This window comes from Sphaerodactylus townsendi, linkage group LG01, assembly GCF_021028975.2.
Source record: "Sphaerodactylus townsendi isolate TG3544 linkage group LG01, MPM_Stown_v2.3, whole genome shotgun sequence".
NCBI classification, from domain to species: Eukaryota; Metazoa; Chordata; class Lepidosauria; order Squamata; family Sphaerodactylidae; genus Sphaerodactylus; species Sphaerodactylus townsendi.
Window position 1 is genome coordinate 112,095,934 of NC_059425.1, and position 21,560 is coordinate 112,117,493.

The 21,560-nt window shown below is 43.8% G+C and overlaps 1 protein-coding gene across 18 annotated transcripts in view; it reads left to right on the forward strand.

The window, feature by feature from the left end:
- PTPRK (protein tyrosine phosphatase receptor type K) overlaps positions 1-21,560 on the forward strand; it is a 482,195-nt gene that overhangs the window by 253,134 nt on the left and 207,501 nt on the right. The window lies entirely within an intron of this gene.

Here is a 21,560-nt window from a genome sequence, read left to right on the forward strand (position 1 = left end):
ATGCCTACCCCCAGATCCTACAGCCTACAGCCTTAGCGATCATTGTTGTTTATTCACTTCATTTATATCCCACTATTCCCCCCATTGGAGAGTGAAGGTGGCTTATATAACTCTCCTCTTCTGCATTTTATGCTCACAACAACAGCCCTGTGAATTAATGCTCACAACAGCAGCCCTGTGAAGGAGCAGCAGTGGCATAGGAGGTTAAGAGCTCATGTATCTAATCTGGAGGAACCGGGTTTGATTCCCAGCTCTGCCGCCTGAGCTGTGGAGGCTTATCTGGGGAATTCAGATTAGCCTGTACACTCCCACACATGCCAGCTGGGTGACCTTGGGCTAGTCACAGCTTCTCGGAGCTCTCTCAGCCCCACCTACCTCACAGGGTGTTTGTTGTGAGGGGGCAAGGGCAAAGAGATTGTAAGCCCCTTTGAGTCTCCTGCAGGAGAGAAAGGGGGGATATAAATCCAAACTCCTCCTCCTCCTCCTCCTCCTCCTCCTCCTCCTCCTCCTCCTCTTCTTCTTCTTCTTCTTCTTCTTCTTCTTCTTCTTCTTCTTCTTCTTCTTCTTCTTAAGTTAGACTGAGAATGAACTTCCATGGCTGAGTGGGGATTCAAACATAGTTGTCAAGGATCATAGTGCAACACATAGTGCAACACTGTAACCACTACACAAAATGGTATTGTCCTACCCTAAGAGTTCACTCTTTAATCCCCCTCAGTACTGGGTTGGCCATAAGGGTTAATTTAGGCAAACCTCTCTTTACCAAACATGTGTCTCAACATCAGCCAAAAAACTGTCCAGCAAAAGAACAGCATCTACATCAGTAGTTCCTCGAATGCCTGGTAGAAAATATCAGCTGTTTAAACTAATTTCTTAAAAGTGCCACTGAACATTTAGACAGGCTGCAGCATAAAAGTCTTCGCTTTTTATGCAATGACAACTTTCCATGTAACTATTTGCTAAACTGCTTGGGTATGTTGTATGAAATATATGGTCTTTATTAGTTGTGTATAGGTACTGTGTTAGATTACAGTAGAAGAGCTATATTCCAATCCACTGACACTTTAAAGACTAACAGCATTTCCTTTCATTAGCCTCTCCAAAGAAAGATCTTTAAGAAACTGATCTTTAAGGAGCAACTGAATTCATAGCATGTTCTTTACTAGTGATAGTATGCTGATCTTGCTTTTAATTTTCTGTTATAGCTGTTACTTAATTGGGTTTTTTGTTGCTATTTCTATATAATCTCCCAAAACCATCTCCCTATGATACTCTGCTTTCTCCAATTTTCTGATTAACTTTGCAAAAATTGATATCAGACTTCTGCTATTTAAAAAAGAAAATTATTTTCAGGTGTGTAATTCCAACCCCCACCCCTTTCCATTAAAGTTAACAAGGACCTAAAGTTTATGCATTTGGAAGGAGAAGCATCCTTTGGACAAAAGGCAACTATTCATGTGTGTAACTGGCATAGGCAGTGTTTCCCAACCTGTGCGTCTGCTCTGCTTTTTCAAGTGACTCTCCATACCAAGTGAATGTGAACTTGTGGGTCCCTGTAATTAAAAGGCTGGTGACCGCTGAGTTTTGAGCAGCTTCAACTGCTGAGTTATGAGCAGCATGTTTAAACTCAGTGAAAACTGTTAATTCGAATTATTTATAAAATGATTTTAGGAGCCAATCTGGCTGAAAATTAGGGTGTTTTTATCTCTCTCTCTCTCTCTCTCTCTCTCTCTATATATATATATATATATATAAAGAAATAATGTAAAAGAATAATATGCCCCTCCCGACACCTGTGGTGAAGCTGCAACGCGGTGGAGGCTTCGCCCCGGTCACTCGCCATTGGCATCACATAGGGGCAGAAAAATTGCCCCACAGACCCCTCCCGTGGTGGAATGGGGGCAGATCGGGGTGCAGGGCACACGCAGACAGATCAGGCCCCGGGCTCAGTTTCCGCTCCCTCCGTCCCTGGCTGACACAATCTACTTTTTTCTTCCCCTAATGAGGTTGAAAATATATGACTCATTCAAAATCACTTAGTGAGCTTCCACAGGAATATAGGGATCTGAACCTGGGTCTCCCAGACCCTACTCAAAATCTCTAGCTGCTGCACCACACTTTCATAAAGTGGCTGCTGTTGAACATTAGCAAGTAACCAAACCCTGTTGAGTCATGCAAGTCACATGGTATCAAGTCACCTAGGGATGCTGCTAGGGCTACAGTTGCCAACTTCCAGGTCCCTGTAATCTCCTGGAATTATAATTTTGTTCAACAGTCTAATTGACCGCCTAAGGAAGTGGTAAGTTGCCCCCCACTGGCAGTCTTCAAGAGCAGTTAAATGAACGCTTGTCAAGAATGCTTTAGGCCTGCATGGCCCTTTCAATTCCGATTCTATGATTTTTGTGACCTTCAGATGATAGAGTTCTGTCTCCCTGGAGAAAATCATGAATCATAGAGTTGGAAGAGACCACAAGGGCCATCAAGTTCAAACCCCTGCCATGCAGGAACATACAATCAATGGCATTAATGTCTGCTTTGTAGGGTGGACTCCATGGCATTATATCTGGTAGAGGTCTCTCCTCTCCCCAAACTTTGTCCTCCTCAGACTCCACCACAAAATCTCCAAGAATTTCCCAGCTGGCAACTCTAGCCAGACCTCGCCCCATTGAGTTCTCCCTCATAGGCCAAAACAACCCTGGAAAAGGGCGCTGCTTCATCTTCCTTCCATTTACTGAGGAAAACCAAACAAGAGTTCCTTTTATCATTTTTTTAAAAAATCCCACTATTTTATTTCAGATTTTTCTGCAAACCTAAGGCTTATTATCTGCTCTAGTCACCAGCCTTACCTATCCTTAACATCATTATTATCATATAGACAAGTAGGGTCTTGCAAGAAACTTGTTCAAATACCCACTCTGTCATGGAAGCTTGCTGGGTGACCTTGGTCCAATCATAGACTCTCAGTCTAACCTACCTCACAGGGGTGAGGATAAAATGTAGTAGAGAGAAGAGTAGCATACAGATGAAGTAAATAAGAATAATTATTTAGAAATAAGTCTTACTGAGTTGAATGGAATAGTGGCCTTCCTTAATCCAGAAAGCTGACATATTTAAGAAGTTCATGTATGTTCTATTCTCCCAAAATTGTGCATGCCCTCAAATGTGATGAGTTTGAAGGTGTAAATAGATCCATTTAAACAATTAAGTCTGTTTCGTTTCCTATTATATTCTGGTGAGCATAGGCCCACTACATGTTTATAATTATGACCACGCAATCATTGATGTTTCTGCTGGTCCAGAGTGAATACCTCCATAACTTTTTCTCTCCTAGCTTTTCCAAATATGATGGTATTCATCTGCTGTGAAAGTCTCAGAGGTCCCACAAGGTTTGGCTTTCTTATCAGTGTCCAGTATGAGAAGACACCTACATGGCCATTTCATAAAGTCTTTTTGCATGGAACATCTGCTAAACCATACGGCTTGGCTTCAGGTTTAGCTACTGATAACTGAAAACACTAATGAGGCTATCCGTCACTGATGCGCCTTGGCATTAACACATCATTTGGCTTCTGCACAGAGACTTCACCTTACTTTACAATTCAGTTTGTACTTGGCCACACAGGCCTTGGTACCGCTGTTTGTTTTGGTGAATCTGAAATTAGAAAGGCTTTCTCTTGCACTTAAAAAGCCTAAAGTGTGACTGGCAACCCAATGCCAATTGCAATCAAAGCAACAATGCAAGTGGGCCAATGTGTCAGTGATTGCCTCGGGTGCTGGCTAAATGCCTCCTCAGTTGGCCTGCCAAAGCTGGAAGAAGGTGCCATAGTTTCACCCTTGGAGAGTCTCATCAGCATTAATGCAGCGTGATGCCTTTCTTCTCCCAGCCACATGAAAATGGAATTCCTTATGGAGATGCAGATAATTAAAACAATTGCCTGAAAATAATAATTGGAGGACAGATAGAAACTAGAATGTAAAACTTGAGTGTAATTTGCTGGAAAAAACAACTCCACAATATCAGGATTTATTTATGCAGTTGGCTGCAATTCATTTTTCTTTTGCTGTGCAGGGTCTAATCTGCATATATTTTCTTGGGAAACATCATATTTCCTTCCCTGCATTCAGGTGATTTATTTTTTGAAATCTTTGAAATACTATGGATATCTATTATATATTTGCAGCATGATCAGTCTGGGTAAAAAGGAACCAGCAGAAAACCTCCTTCCTTTCCATGGAAAACAAATATGAGGCTGAACAGTGCTCATGTGCTGAAGCAGATTTTTTTAAAATAGGGGTGTAAACAGAAAATAGAAATAGGCTCTCCCCATACTTGTATGTGTAGATAAAGTATTAGGGAACTGGCATTGCAAATAACTTGCAGAAATAGATGTCAAAGGCTGCACTGTGGTTTGGGTATTCTTTGACTGGTCAGGTGGAAAGGCTTTCAGGCACACCAGCAGTTTTCAGTTCATTAGCTGGCTGTGCTGTTGATCTGCTAAACTTCATCAAGCCAACTGCATGTTATAACCTTATTGAAAATATGCCAGTAATACAAGCTGTACTTTCTTAATACTGCTATAAAATGGGTCCTCTGTTATTGTTATTCTTTAGTGGCCACTGATTTAATAATTAATATTCAAAGGGTTCAAACGTTAATCAAACATCTGAGAAATGACCCTGTCAAAAATGCAGCAGATTTCTCTCTGTCGCGTATCCTTATTTGTCCATTACATTTGTCCATTACATTACATCTTTTCATTCAAGGAATTTAGGATGACACATTTTCCAGGGTAAAAATGTGTTAGTATTTCTTCTGCCCTGTAACTTTAAAATTAATTTTGTTGTGTGATGTATCTTATAGCCCAATCCAAAGGGGTGGTGGTGGTGGTAGAGCAATGGCCAGGTATGGCACTGCAGCAGCATTCCTACGCCACCTCCAATAGATTTCAAACGGTGTGAGAAAGGGGGGGGGGGTTAGGCTGCCTTAAATATCCCATTGGGAAGGCCGACTTAACACCACACATTTTGGTGTTATAAGTCACTTGCCGGGACAGGGGGCATTCCTGGGCTGAAAGTCCTTTTGGAGATGATAAAAATTAGTCCTGCCCCTGCGAATAGCCCCCGGAATGCCTTCCAGAATGATGGTGCAGCCTCCTGTGGTTCAGGAATGAGGAACACTTTCTGGTTCCTGCACTGCAGCACTCCACTGCCAGGGTAAGTCCCTCAGTGCCAGTGTCCGTGCCACTTTGCACAGTTCTGATGGCATGAGTGTTGATGCAACCCTTCCTCCACTTCTAATGTGGCTCCTCCTCCCCCCCCCGGTCTTTGCATTGCCCAGTTCTGCCACTTGAGCTGTGAAGGCTATCTGGGGAATTATGTTAGCCTGTGCACTCCAACTCACCCCAACTGGGTGACCTTGGGCTATTCACAGTTCTCTCTCAGCCCCAAACACAGGGTGTTTGTTGTGGGGGGCGGGGTGAAGGGAAAAAAGCTTTTAAGCCCCTTTGAATCTCCTTACAGGAGAGAAAGGGAGGATATAAATCCAAACTCTTCTTCTTCTTAGTGATTTCTACAATTTGCTAATGTTTAGATTTAAAAATGGACTTACTGGTCTTTCATGCTTTTACACAGCTGGGATTTAGGACGCTGTAAACCTCTTTTTAATCTCTTTCTGATAGATACAGTTCTAGATTATCTATACTGCTAAATAACAATGCAGTCTTGAGATGAGTTACTCCAATCTCACTGATTTCACTGGAATAACTTTATATAGAACTGCAGTATAAATCACTTTCCAGTGACCATGCAATTATGTTTGCACTCTTAGTTCTTTCAGGACCTTCTAATTAGTTTAAGGTTTTCTAGACTGCTTCCTTTATACATTCATCAGTTACTGAACTAGTACATTATGACCTTTTGAAGGGGGCTTTGAAAACCATGCCACGGGGGTTGGGAAAGTTTAATGTTCGTATTTTAAACTCTCTTTGTATCTTCATATGAATACATTAAAATTCCTTTAAAAAGAGTATAGCTCAAGTGAGAGCATTATAGAAATGGTCATATGCAGCTTTATCAGCAAAATTTAAAAAAATGTGGATGAGTAAATGAGTGGAAAGCTATGGCAGGAGCACCATATGCTTCCAGAATTACCAAAACAGTACACAAATAATAAAAATAAAGAGTGGAATGTAGGGTATTGATAATAAAAATATTATAAAGCTGAGGAACATCTTGCAATCTTAATAAGAATGTTTAAAAACAGCCATATTCAATCTGCTAGTTCTTTGGGGTTCTGCTAAGGAAATTGTGAGACATGTCTATAATATTACCTGCAGAGAAAGAATAAACAAGTTATAGCACAGGAAATTTACAGCATTTCATGTTAGAAAAGAAAAATACTAAAGTTGGAAAATGGGTCCTCTAAAATGATAACTTACAAAAATGTAGTTTGTAGGAGCAAAAAGTTAGAAAATATTCTGAAATTAGAGTAATTTCAAAGTTTACAAAATAAGGTATATATTTGCTTGATAGATAGAATTCTTAAGGGGGGGGGCTGGATAAGACAACATCTCTGAGTTCACCATGGGGATGCTTCTCCATTTTATAGTCCTGGAACCCCTTCTATGAGCATTGTCGGGGTCCAGCTCTGATAGGAACCAACATGGTGTGGGGGTAGGAGAGGTTCCTTCCAACCCCCATGCCATTTTTCAAACTTGTAATGATGCCGGGGGGGGGGCATTATTTGCCAGCACATCCCTCCCAGTACTATTTCAGGTCAGAGGAAGTATTATTTCAGGCCAGAGGAAGACACTATTTCAGGCCAGAGGAAGGCACACAGGAGCTCCTCCACCACTTGATGGTAACCCTGGCTGGAATCAGGCCCCTGTGGCACTCTTAAAAGGTATTCTGACTCTACAAAATGGAAGCATGTACCTGGAGCAAACCTGAAGACATACTCTTGTCTAGATAGGCCCAGAGAGATGGTCTAGATGGCATTATCACCAAAACTGACTGACTGTCTGTCTGTCTGTTTGTCTGTCTGTCATTTAACTACTAATAAGGCCAACGTGTAGCTCTGTCTTCTGTTATATAGTTTACTCTCATCCATGTTTATCAGTGTGTGAGGCTTGACTTGTTCTGTTTGGCCTGTTCCACACATGCCATTAAAACATGGGTGTAGGATGGTAAAAAAAAGGGGGGGGGACTTCACACAGATCCCGCCCCTAAAACAAGTCTGCCCTGTATTATTTTCCTCACACTGGGTTTTTTGAGAATTGCGCTGTTTAAAAAAATCCCATCCCAGGTTGCAACTGCTCATGAGTGAACAGCAGGGCAGGAAGCAATTTGCCTCCATTTTCCTTTTTTAAAAAACTTTGCTTCTTGTATGGTCGTATCGTGGAACATTGGCATGGCTGTGGGGGTTCATTCATGCCTGCATAGCTATGGATGTGTGGTAAGTAATAATAATACAAAAATAGATGCACCTCTGGATAAAGGCATGACAGTAAGCCAGATTGTTTCCATGGGCTCCAGTCGCTGCCTTTACAGATGCATGTGAACGCGAAAACATGGAAGTGGGTTATTGTATCCCGACTGCAACCCAATATGCATTTGCTGTGTGAAAGCAGCCTTTGTACATGAAATAAAACTCATGAGGGTTAGCCTGAAGAAAAAAAAAACCTTGTGTCAGCATGGCCTTTGAAACTCTCCCAAGTGATGCTTGACTGAGACAAACCCTGCTAATAGTTAGAAAATAATCAAAAACATACACATTGATAGTAATAATTCCATGCTAATTATTTGTGATTACTTTCTTTATTTGCAGCAATCTTTTTCTTTTTTTTGAAAGGTGGAATATAGACACCCTTTTAGAAATGTTTTATTAGCTACATGTGTACACACACAGTTGTGATGTGTGCATTCCACAAGCAGGGATTCTCCTTTTTCTGTATGTTGAAGGTAAATGTTCTGGAGAACTGGGATTGACTATAGTTTCATACCTCATGTACATGTGAGCTTAGTTCCTGCACATAATTTTTACAGACTCTCCTTTGCATGATGTTTCAGAGGGGAGGGGAGCCAGTTTCCCAGGAGCAGCATGGGGGCATTTTGGGTTGCAAAGGCTGCAAGAGATAACTAAGTCATTCTGTGCTCACAGAAATCCTTCTCTGCCAGTGAAGATGGTCAGTAGGATCCAGACCTTTGTGTGCCACTATGGCTGATTCCGCATGGGCCAAAAGCAGCGGTGTGAAAACAGTCTGAAAACGGCATAAACCCTTTTACACTGTTTTAAACCCTTTTACACCATCTTCATACCCTTTTCACACCACTGTTTTTGGCCCATTCGGAATCAGCCTATGATTTGTTTATGCACCATTTTCATTTTAAATACCATGCATGCTTAGAAACAGTTTCATTGGAATTCTAGGTGGACATTGAAATGGAAGAGACGGCAGATCTGAAATACTGAGTTCTTCCGATGCCTGAAACTTGCTCTCCTTCCCAGCCGTTGAAGAAGCTGTTGTTGTGTACATGTTTGCTTAGACTCTAAGCTACTACCTTCTGAATCAATCCTTTCTGGATCCTCCTGTGAACTGCTGTTAGACAACATTACTTTTAAAGATTTCTTTCTTCAGACTTGTTTACTTTTCCTCTTTACTATAAAGCTAATTCATAAATATCTCCTTGGGTTTCTTTTCCCTTCTACTGCCACTGTCTTATAAGCACTTTATGCCTCATCTTGTTCTGTCTCATTACTATGCTGCAACAGTGGTGACACAAGATTCAGAGCATTGCTGCGGGTTCAGTCCCTCCAGACTCCAATTCTACAAATTAGCTCAAGCTTACAGCACATCCAGCCTTATATCATTGTTCAGGAGGTGTCTTTCTTTATTACACGTCTTGCTAGGGAAGTGCCTTTCCAGCGGCTCTTGATACAGTTCTGTAAAAAATAGCTTTTTCTTTCTTTGATCACAACCAACAGGAGTCTGCTGTTTTTTCTTATTTCAGTGTGCTCAGTATGTTCCCTCTGATCTTAAATAGGAGATCTTGCAGTTCTCTTGTACATTTCAATCTGTTTATTTTAGAACATTTTAGAAGTAGGTTGAGTCCATGATAATGCTTGTAAACATCGCTTCATCTAGCAAACTCATCCTCCTTCTTTTCCTTTGAAGAATACTGTTGTTGGGGTACATCGAGCAGATTCACTGTTTTTTGTTTCTATACTTCTGTGATAGCGAAACTTGTAGTAAGAGAATTTTATATATTAGGTAACTAGGCTGCAATATTTTAGTCATCCCTCAATTACAGCATTCTTAATTTTTTAATGATACATCTCCATTTGCCATCAACAGTGACTGTCTTTTATCTGTCTGCCTTTCCTCCCTGTTATTTTCTACTGTTGTGTGATCTCATTTTTTCTGAATCTTAAAAATAAAAAAGGTTGCACCACTTAGGTATGGGCATGAGAGCATCTTAGGTTGAGTTCAGTTGCAATTCTTAGATCATGAAAATTGCCTATTTGGGGTATGTATTGGTGAACTCTCACATTACCCATCAAATGTATCTCTTTTATTCTAATGGAACTGCCAGAATTGGACTGACCAGAAAGAATAGTAATACAAAATTTAAAAAGGTTTTGTTTGCTTTTTATATGATTAAGGTTGTAGAGTCATCATTTTTAGAGTCATGAGATAGTAATAGTAAACGAGTCATGAGTCATGAAATAGTAATATTGTATTTTTTAAGATAGCATGTTTAAGAGAAGCCATGTAATAATATTTCCTTTCCCATGTTAATATTTCCACTTTTAATTACATCTAATTTGAATAAAGTAAGCAAAAACCCCATAAATCTATAACTTGTAATAGTAGATGCAATACTGCCTACAGTTGGTCTGTTCCAGTCAAATCGATTCAAGCAGCTTTGCTCTGTGCTTGATTGCCTCCCAGGTGTTAAGAGTATATATAAATATTTCTCAGCAAGCGCAGAGCCAAATGGGGGTCATGCAAAGCAACATAAACTTCCCTATAAAATACAGACTTGTTTTCAATAAATGTGAATGATGGTGTTGATAATTAACTGTGTGCACTCTAATGACTTGCCATTGAGTTGAATGGATGAACTACAGCTTCCATTAATTTAAGGCACCGCTGTAACACAAGAGCACATGTTGATAGATGCCATAGAAATAACTGTTGAAATTGCTGATGTTTTCCTCGGAACAATTTCTGGGTAATACAGCATTCTGCGTAGCATATTGTCTGGTATTCTTGATAAAGGAAGAATAATGCTTCACTAATAATGGTACATTGGGTATCAATATGTACTTGCTTGAAGCTTGTATGTACTTGCTTGACGTTTGAAACAAGACATCTTGGTGAGGTAATCGGTTATATAAAATAAGCTGGGGGTTTCATGGTGGATATTCTTTGCCCGTCATTGTTTATTATTATGGGTTATCCCTAATATCTTACATTCTAATAGTTATGTCAGCCAGATCTTTGGATGCATAAATCTGATGAATGGAGTTGTGAACAGTCAAAACAGATTTTTCTACAGGATTTGCAGAAAAAGCTTTTTAAAAACCCCAAATGATAAAAAGAGCACCTGTAGCTTTAAGTAGCACAAATGTTACTGCAGATTTCAAGCCTTGGTTCTGTTCGTAAAAGCAGGGGAGAGGAGGCAGAGCCTTTTTCAGGTCTGTTTTGGCCTTTGAGGGAAGGCACTTTGGGGCTAGGCCTAGCTAGGGTTGCCAACTCCAGATTGGGAAATTCTTGGAGATTTTGTGGTGTAGTCTGAGAAGGGCAGGATTTGGGGATGGGAGAGGCTTCAGAAGATATAATGCCATGGAGTCCACGCTCACAAGCAGTCATTTTCTCCAGGAAAAAAAGACCTCTGTCATCTGGAGTTCAACTATAATTCTGGAAGTTTTCCGGGTCAGGACAATCCTAGCACAACTCATTAGAAATTACACTAAAGAAGGCTTGCAGCAATTGCTGTCTGCTTTCAAATAATATCCTGTTATAAGTATCGTACCTGTCCCAAACTACAAACAACATGAAAGTGCCCCCAGGTATCTGAAATACAGACCCTAATCTATATCTATATCTATAAAAAGCTAACAGTGACTTTGTTAGTCACTCCCTAACACCGAAACGGCTGGACAGATCGCCCCCAAATTTTCACATGATGTTCCTCCCTGTTGCAGGCAGGCAATCGGACCGTCAAATCGCTGAAAGTCCATACCTGAGCCAGGTAAAACATCTTTTTCCTGGCGCACCAGGCCATGAAGCTGGCTGTGTTTAACTGTCACCCTTAGAATGTTCGTGCAGCATGTCTGTGGCCTGAGGGCTTAGAATGTTCGTGCGGATGGGCAGAGATGAGCAATAAAAACAGTAAATAGGTAACACTGTTAGGTAATACGAGTGGAAGTGAAACACATACACACTTTGCCGTGTGAGACACCAGGTGGGGTTTCCCCCCCTCACACGCAGGTAACTTTTACTCTCTGTGCCTCACCCTCTGCTACCACATAACATACTTTCATACACATCCAGCTCATCCTCACACACCTCACTCTGCCCTCCCTCACATCCAACCACCACTTACCCACTTCCTCACCCATATTCACCACAGCTCTCTTTTACTAAAAGCGAGCTGGAGTTTGCCTTTTTCTTCTAAGAAAATCCGTGGGGTGGGGGCGAACCAACACTGCTGGCTCCACTTCTTTTGCACATGGCCCTTTAAGAACCCAGAGAGCTGGCCTCAATCTGAGTGCCTCACCACCCCGTTACACCAGGCAAGCAGTTTCTGGGTGACTTGATACCACTCGACTTGCATGAATCTACTAGGCATGACTGCTTGCTATTCAACAGTAGTTCAACAGCAACAGTAGTTCAACAGTAGTTCAACAGTAGTAGTTCAACAGCAACAGCAACAGTAGTTCAACAGTAGTTCAACAGTAGTAGTTCAACAGCAACCACCCTGTGAAAGCCAGAGTGTTATAGTAGTTACAGCTTCAGAGAAGGGTCTGGGAGACCCAGGTTCAGACACCCATCTTCTTGTAGAAGCTCACTGGGTGATTTTGCACCAGCCACCTACTTTCAGCCTAACCTCCTTCCTCAGGTTTGTTGTGCAGATAAAAAGGAAGAGAAGATAATAATGTAGGTTGCCTTGGTTCATAATGTGGAGAAGGATTGTCTATAAATGAGGTAAATAAATAATACATATAGCTGAAGATGGGAGGCAGGTAAAGTATAGGTTGGTGAATGGCTGAAAAGGAAATAATGAATCAGGGGAAGGGGAGAGGATATAGCAGTTGCCAGGAGGGCAGAAAGAGGAAATAGCTTGGGAAGGGTAAAGTTAGGTGGCATCCCAAAAGTCATTGTGGGTTCCCTGTGATGCAAGTGGGCAGGTCCAGTAGCTGGCACAACACAACAGGGCAACAGTTTTTGTAGGGGAGACAAATTTGAAGTTGGAGAGGCAAATAAATGTAGGTTGACTGTCGGGTGGGAAGGAGATAAGGTTGCCAATTCCTGAAGATTTGAGTGCTAAAGCCTGGGGAAGATGGAGCTTGAAAAGGAGAGGGACCTCACAGAGGTATAATGCCATTGACATTCCTCCAAAGCAGCCATTTTTTCTAGGGGAACCAGGGTTTCCGGGCTCCAGGTTTCACCAATCTTTGACACCTCTGCCAAGGCTCCAACCCCAAATCTCCAGAAATGTCTCAACCTGGAGCTGGCAGCTCTAATGGAAAACTGGTCTCTATAGTTGGAAGAGCTGTTGAGATTCCAAGAAATCTCCAGGCCCTATCTGAAGTGTGGCAGCCTTAGAAGTAGAGAAGAAAGCAGGAAAAGTAAAGGCTATGGTGGTTTTTAGGAAACGGAAAGAGGAAATAATGGGAGAGGAAGAGATGGAGATGCCTCTTGTGAGTCCATGCGGGTTCCCACTTGTTTTATTCTAATTGGTTTAAAATAGTTTTAACTATGTATATGCACTTGTTTCCTATTCTTCTCCAACCTTGTCCAACGGTGCATTCCTACTGTTTTCTGTGATTAAGAAATCCCTGATGGGCCTATGCCATGCTAAGAATGTTTCAGAAACTCTGATATATAACAGCACTACTATGTAACATCACTGGGCATACAATCTTATTTTCTGATCATAATTTCATGGGATCTCCAGTTGTCTCTGTGCATCAAATCTTTCTTGTCACTCTACATTCAGTCTTTGAAACCATCTCTGTCATTTTAGAGAGCTTTTCCTTCTCAAATGAGATCATTTCCCGCAGCTCCTTCGTTTGCAATTTGTTGTTGTGCTACCTTATACAGAAACACAGGAGAAGTTCTTCCTGGTTTGAATTTCATTCTGCCTCGGTTAACTAAGTCTTCCTGTGGACATTAGCCAAGAGTCACAAAAGCTTCATTCTGTAGCCTTGGTGACTGTTATCTGTGTATTCTCTCTAGGGATACCCAACTCCTACTGACATTGTGATATTGCACTCCTCTGTGGAGACTTTTATAGTCAGATTATTCAGTCTTCACAAGGCTGTAGGTCATATCACTGACCATGTGTAATGTGTTATGATTCCATTTTTTGTCTGTTTGTAGTTTTGTATTAACTGTAGTGACTGCTGTTTTTCCATGACTGTTAAAGCAATTTCAGTTTCTCTGTTCACTGGCATGTTAATTGCTTCCTGCATTGTTTTATTATTCTAGACCTGTATCAATTAGCCGAATCAAATAAATGGTATGGTTCACTGAAAAAGTTCCTCTTGGGACCCCCTCCTTCACTTTCCCCTATTGCATTGCTTCAGTCATGCTAATAGGATAACGAGATAAACATTTTCTTTTTAAAATAATCTGTTATATGAGTGTGCCTGAAGGACTTTAAATGAATATTTTAAAATGTTATCATATTTGCTTACCAAAATGATATACACAAATAGAAAAATGGGTGAAAAATCAAAATTGCCATAGGAGCTTACATATTTTGTTCCAACAGAAACATTCATTTAGAATTATCCATGCAATGATGTTGAGGAACTTGCCTAGGGTTGACAATGTGGAGATGTATGAAAATGGGAGAGAGAGTTGAAACATCAAAACAGAATGACGGGTGAAATGTGCATTGGTGTCCAGAGAAGCTGTTGATCCATTTGTGTGCAAAAATTTAAGGAAGCATTTTCCTCCCAGTTTTGAAGTAATTATCTTCCAAAAATAATGTCATAACTGGAAGCTAACTAGTCCCAAATGCTAAAAGTTGTTTCATCCTGTGATATTCCTGGGTTTTATTATGATAGCTAGAATATTTAAAGATTGGATTCCATGGATCTGTTCCACTAATGGTAAAACCAGTTTCCAGTTCAAGACATATTTTCAGTTACAGGAGGTTCTTCTGTTTCTGCATTGGGGTAAGGCATATTAATGGAATCCAGTTGTGACTGTGTAACAACGTTTTAAATGGAAACAGATGATAAGGGGTATGTGCAATGGGGTCTAGGGATGGTACAGCTGCATTGCCTCCTAAGAGACTCGCTGCCCTCAGCCAGCAACCTGACGTTCCGCCTACCTCCATGAAAGTCCAAAGCCCCCAAACCACTGTTTTTGCTGGTATTATGTTTGTGCTGGCAAATGGGTGATTTCCTGGGACGAAAAGCTCAGGAAGCTTACTAATGCCAGCCCTACCCTGGGAACACTCCCTTCAGTGCCAGAGCAAGCTCCTGCACTAGACAAGCAGTACAGCTGCCCTGGAACCTGGACATCACACTGCCAGGTGGATCCCCAACACTGGCATAAGTACCCTGACGTAAATGCCCCTTACAAGAGGCATTCACACTGGCATCAGGGTAACGTTGTCCTTTTGCCCTCCTCCTTTATGAATTGCACTGCTGGTGGAGCTTGCATGTAAGGTGTGTTACAAATTTTCAGCATGTTTTAGAGGTAGCAGTGTTGGTCTACAGTAGACCAGCTACATATGAATACAGTAGCACTTAGGATTTGCTGGATATAAGCTTTCAAGAGTTAAAGCTCTGACAAAAGGAGCTTTGACTCTCGATAATGTATGCCCTGAAAATCTTGTTGGTCTCTCAGGTGCTACTGGACTTGAATCTAGCTAATATTCAGCAGAGTCACTACATTTATTTTTCTTGATGAAAACTGTCAGACAATAGTGAAAAATGGCAATTTTGTTCCAGATTGTATAGGTCTTTTCTTTTTGGCAGCTCGGTGTCTCTTCCTTTTCTCAACCATAAAAAGTATCACATAATTGTTTTGCAAGTTCCATTGGTCGGGAGGGGGGGATTAATGCAAAGGCAGGGAAAACTTACAGTGCGGTGATTGTTATACTGCATACCTTGGTATAATACAAATTGTAGGGGTAAGAGAGGAAATTCAGGACTGTTGATTTTGACTGCAGTCACACTTCTCTATAATATCAAGCTTTGACATTAAGAGTTGGATATCAGGAAATGCCATGGCTATACAAAATGGAACTTCAAGTCAAGTCAACCTTTATTGGCATATCAGCATAAAAGAGACAACCCCCCCCCCCCAATACATATAACATAATAGATCTTGAGAATCGGCCACAGTTCTATAGAAGTCTTATTCTACTTTGAAAATGGAATTTAACATATTATTAAAAGCTGGAATTCCTCTTTGATTTGAATATTTTTTTAAAAAAATCTCAATTTACCCTTGTGTGAATTTTTCTTCAGTGCCTTCTTGTTTAAAACATTTTGTAATTGTAGGTTTCAGGCAACATGTGAACAATTCATGACTATCTTCTGCTTCTGGCAGTGTGTCCCGGGCTCTAACAAAGGAGAAACTCATTTCTGTGCACAGAGATAATTTGTAGTCCCTCCAGGGATACATTCATTTTACAGCCTCTTTCTTCCTCATACAATCTACTTGTGTGATGATGCCTTACTAGTGTAAAGGATTCAGTGGTGTTGATGAGCGGGTCGGCTGCTTGGCCTTGACTACATTCCACAGCCCGGGCGACGGGCCAGCTCCTACGGCGGAGACCTTATCTCTGCGAGGGAGATGAGACCTCCGTTCCCATGTGGGAAGCCGGGTGGGGGATGGGATGGATAGAGTTATAACCTGTGCTTCTGGCGGGAAATGCCATTCCTGCCACTGCGTGTGCATTGAGCTTTTCTAAGATGTCTTAATAAAAGCGGTCTTTACACCCAAAGCCTTTTATTTCTGCTTCATAAATTCCTTACATTGTGGCAGAAACCTAATTCATCCTATATTCCTAGTGCGAGTGGACCTCCTGGGTGCCTCACGGCATGGGAGAGGAGTTGGATGTTTCACCAAGGGGGGGGGGGAGAGGAGTCGCGGTAGCCCCAAAGGGGCTCCAGATCGCGCCGCTGGATCCTGGAGGAACGGCGGAGGGAACAGGTCGCTGGTGACTCTTTCGATCGTATCCAGCGAGTCTTCGCGCCTCCGTTGGCGCGGGGCCGAGGCCGATCCGCGTGGACTTACATGAGTGCGTTTGGAAGCTGTCTATGGATCGGCCTGTGGATGGGATATCTGCCGTTTCCATGTGGATTACAAACCTCAGGTGCAGCCTGTCACCGAGGAGGCGGGTCTGACCACGCTCATGCGGCAGCGCGGGAGTCCATTGAGCGATTCCTGGACTGCGTATTTTTGGTGATGCTCCAAGAATCACCGTGGCCCCAGATCCCGGATTAGCGGCTGGGTCTGAGATGCCGTAGGCTGCCGGTAGACGCGGCGTCCCTGCGTTCAGAGGAAGAGGAGTCGGAGAGCCTGCACTCCCTTCGGATCTATTCCCTCTCCCATCCCGAAGAGAGGCTGGGATGAGGAAGTGAGCCGACTGAGAGATGCCCAAGAAGCATGGGCCCGTGAGCGGCAGCTATGGAAGAGAGCAGGAACAGCTGCAGCAAAGTATTTGGCCTGCAAAGAGACGGGGATGCATTGACTGCGCCGGGAGAGGCTGGCTGCCTTGGAGAGGAACTGAAGAAGCAGCAGAACAGGACAGTTGGAGTCGCTGTCACTGGTACAGCGGCCAGAGGCGGCAGCTGCTGGGTCCTACCTTCAGGACCGGCTCCACCAGAGCGCCAATGATACCGGCGTTGAGCCGCCTCCACCTCCACCGATTCCAGCCCCTGCGCCAGCAGCTGCCTCAACCTGCGCAACCACATACTTGGTAAGGGGAGCGATGGAAGGGATACCACAGGCCTCAATACCTGCCCGTTTGATGGGACCGCTTCAAACTTCCCTGCACTTCATCTTACCTTTCGATGCCCACATGGAGGACTATGACGATTTATACGGTCTGGCGAAAATGTCGGGACATCGGCTCCAGTCCTGGATGGGGCAGCCCGACTGGTTTGTGACTCTTTTGAACCTGCAAGATGAGGATGCTGCATACGGTGCCCATTCTCAAGGGCTGCTTCAAGATCCGGGTGCTGAAAATGAAGCTATCCGCACCATCAAATCATCCAGCAAGGCAACGGCTTCGTTTGCAGAATTTGCCCGTGAATTTGCGTCGCGTGGCTGCTTTCGACTCCCTCCCTGAGTGGCCTGGTATAATCACCGAATACTTCTCGGATGCTGTCGGCGGCAAGTTGCGTGAAGCGGTGTTTTAATTCGGATCCCCGCTATTGCTGATTGGTCAATTGGGATCCCAAATGGCGTCGTTTGGGAGATCACGTAGCCCGTGCGGGCATGCGCCCAAAACCGCCCACTGACCACTACTCGACCACCAAGCCAAACTGCTTCGCCCTACGAGACCACCTCCGGCCGATGCGCCGGCTGGGATTGTGTCTTTACCTGGGAGGACCAGGTCATCTAGCCGTAACTGCCGAAAAAGCAGAAATAACCGCTCCGACTCGCAGCAGCACCCCGTCACCCAGCCTACGCCAAATCGGGCACTTTAACCGTTCAAGGCAGTTATTGAAGGCGACCCAGGGTGGGAAACGGCTGTGTGCCTTTCTTCAGCCCCATGGACGGGTTGGAAGCTCAGGCGGCGGTGAGTGAAGGCGGCCCCATCACAAATCTAGTTTCTAGCCAACCCCATGCGTATATAGTATTATAGCTTGCCTCAGCCCTTGTAGATTCTGGCTGCTCCCATTTGTAATCTCGTTGGGTGGCGGAGGAACTGGGTCTAGACCAAATTCTGGCTGAAGCCCATACTATTCACCCAAATGGGCTGACGGTCACTCGGGGAAGCGAAGGACGGCCAGTTCAAAGCATAACCGGTTCTCCTCCGCTCGCCCGACCATTGGGAAAATTAGTTTATTCGAGCGCCGGTAATGGAAACGCATCATAGTTCTGGGCATGCCATGGTTGTTGTTACATGAACCAAAATTCCTTTGGAAAGAAAGGATCTTGGAATTCACTGACCCTCCCTGCGGGGAACACATGAATTAGGGGAAAACTCGACTTCTCCTGACACACCCTGGCTTCATCAGCGATTGCTCGATTCTACCGGCATCCACGTACCAAGATCTAGCCAAGAGTATTTCAGGAGCAAGGAATGCGATCAGTTGCCACCCCATGGGAACCTGACGAATCAGTAATACAGCCAGAGGCAACTGCCCAAGGGTAGAATCACATTATGAGTCCCAATGAGGAGAAGGAACTTGCGTGCCTTCTTAGACAAGAACCTGGCTTCGTGGTTGTCGTGAGCTACCAAACGCACACACATGCTGCTCCTGTATTGTTTGTAAAAAAAAAAAAGATGGGTCTTTCTGGCTCTGCACAGATTACGGCGAGATCTCAATGCAGTCTCCTGTCCAGTAAATACCCTTTGCCTTTGATCAAGGACCTTTTTTTAGGCGCATTGGGCAAAGGGCATCTTTACTAAGTTGGACTTGAAACTACTACGGGGTCAGAATTGCTGAAGGCTATGAACGTGACTGCATTTAACACAAAGTTTGGACAGTTTGAATGCCAATAATGCCATTAGTTGGTAAAATTTGAACTTTATGGCCTTATCAACGAAGTTCTCCATGATTTATTATTATTACAAGGAGTAGTGGTGTACTTAGATGGCGTTTTGATTTATTCCTGGAAACCATGGAAGAGCATGTAAACGTGGTTGGAAGTATTGACATTGCTCAACAACTCCCTCTTTGCCAAACTTCGAAATGCTGTTTCCACCCAAACCTCTATTGACTATTTGGGTTACGGATCGCCCGAGGGCCTCCATGAATGGATCCTGCTAAGATTGATGCAGTCCTCCGGTGGCCTGCCCTACCAACGAAGGAGCTCCAATCTTTCTGGGTTTTTTGCTAATTTCTATGGTGACTTGCTACCCCAATTAAGCTGAACTGACTCTCCCACTCTACAGACCTCTTACACTAGGGTAAAGATCCATTGACTGCCAAACCGGGGCCCCTTTCCTGAATTAAAGAATGTCAGACCTTTCAGCTAAAATCAGCTTTTACCACCCGAACCTATCTGAAGCACCCTGATCCGGATCTCCCATTTGTAGTTCCGCGTGGATGCCTGGGACAAAGCAGGGCAGCCCTGTTGCAGAAAAAATAAAGATGGTAGAGGCTGATTTCGTGCTTGTTATCAAAGAAATTCTCAGTGCTGAGCTCAACTGGACTATGAGGGGATAAAGAGACTGCGCGGCCATCAAAGTAGCACTCTCCGCGGCATGCACTGGCTGGAAGAGGCTAAACACCCCTTTCAAGTTTGGTCGGATCACAAGAACTGGCAGCCCTCTCCACCCCTCGAGGCTGTCGTGAAGCAACCGTTGGGCGATTTCTTTTCGTTTCTCTTTCCGGTACATTTTTCCCCGGAAACACCAATAAACTGGCTGATGCGTAGCCTGCCGAGGAGGAGGTGGAGCTGCCTTCTGCAGGACATTCCGCACTATTCTCTCCCCCCTCCCAATTAGGGCTAGCTGTCACCCGATCTCAGGCGTCCACCCCTCCTCCTCCATGCATTCCCAGCCTGGTCTCTCCCTTTCCCTCACGGAGGAGCTTCGAGGAGGTGGGGCTGCCTGAGCCACGGCGGAGAAGGTGACTCCCAGTGCGTTTGGAGAATGGTGTTTTGGCGGCGGGGAATGTTAGTGCGATGCCTCCCTCCGTAAGCAGGTTCACCGAGGCCTGTCGCGTGCCGCTCAGCTGGACATTTTGGCTTTCTCAAAACTCTACATTTGGCGAAGACTTTGGTGGTAATCATGAGACGGTAAGAGACATATATTAAAGGTTGCTCTGTTTGTCTGGCGGAAGCCAAGCGTTCAGAGGAAAACCCATGGCCTATTGAAACCTCTCGGTGGCCTCCGCCCTTGGGAAGTCATCTCCATGGATTTTATTACAGATTTGCCAGAAGTCGCCTTAACCGCGGTCTTGTCAGGTGAGTAGTGGACTTATTTTCACAAAACGAGCCATTTCATCACTTTGTACTTCCATCCCCTCCGCTCCTAAGTTAGCGCGTCTATTCATTCCAGCATGTTTATCGTCTACCTCCGCTACGTTAAGGTGGTCTCCGACCCATGAGCCCCAATTCATTTCTAAGTTCTGGAAAGTTTTCTAGGGTTATTGAGGGCGCCCGGTGCCGCCCTACGTCTGAAGTAGCGGTGAGTCAGAGAGCGAACAAAGAACCCTGGAGCAGTATTTCACGTTGTTACACCAATTACCGCAGACAATTCGCTGGTGCGAGCTGATCCACGTTTGCAGAATCGCCTATAACAATACGGTTCACAGCAGTACAAAAAAAACTGCCGAAATTGTGTCTAGTGGCTCCTTCCCACTCCGTTACGCAACTACCTCGCGGAACGTGGATACGGAGTTTCAGCAATGGTTTCATCTGGCCGAGGGTGGGAAAAAATGGTCAGACTGCTTTACAGCAGGCCAAGGACTCCCAAAGCTTCAAAGCAGATAAGCACCGCTTCAGTTTCCCTCGTGTAGAGCACAGGTGTATTTGTCTAAGAATCTCAGAGGCGTGCATAAATTTTCAAATTGGGCAAAAGATTTGTGGACCTTTTCAGATTACCAAAGTAATTAATGATGATGTCACTGCCGATTGGACTTGCCTAATTCATCTTAGTAACATCCATCCTGTCTTCCATTCCAGTTTATAGGCTCCCGTTTCCGATGCCTGGCGACCAGCGGAGGAGCCCACTGGTATTAGTGGCCACAAGCATTCACGAAATTGATGCCATCCACCGGACTCTCGCTTTAATCATAGCGGCTTACAATGTTGGTCTAAGTGGGTGGGTATTCTCTGGGTATAATCAATGGGTCTATTCGAGAAAATATTGGCCCAGCCCTCATTTCTGCTTTCCATCAGCCTTTCCGCACAAACCCGAGTCTTTTAAGAGGCAGAGTGTAAAGAGGATCAGTGGTGTTGATGGCGAATTGGCTGCTTGGCCTTGACTACATTCCACAGCCGGTGACGGGTATCTGGCCCGGAGACCTTATCTCTGCGAGGAGATGAGACCTCCGTTCCCATGGGAAGCCGGGTGGGGGATGGGATGGATAGAGTTATAACCTGTGCTTCTGGCGGGAAATGCCATTCCTGCCACTGCGTGTACGTGAGCTTTCTAAGATGTCTTAATAAACGGTCTTTTACACC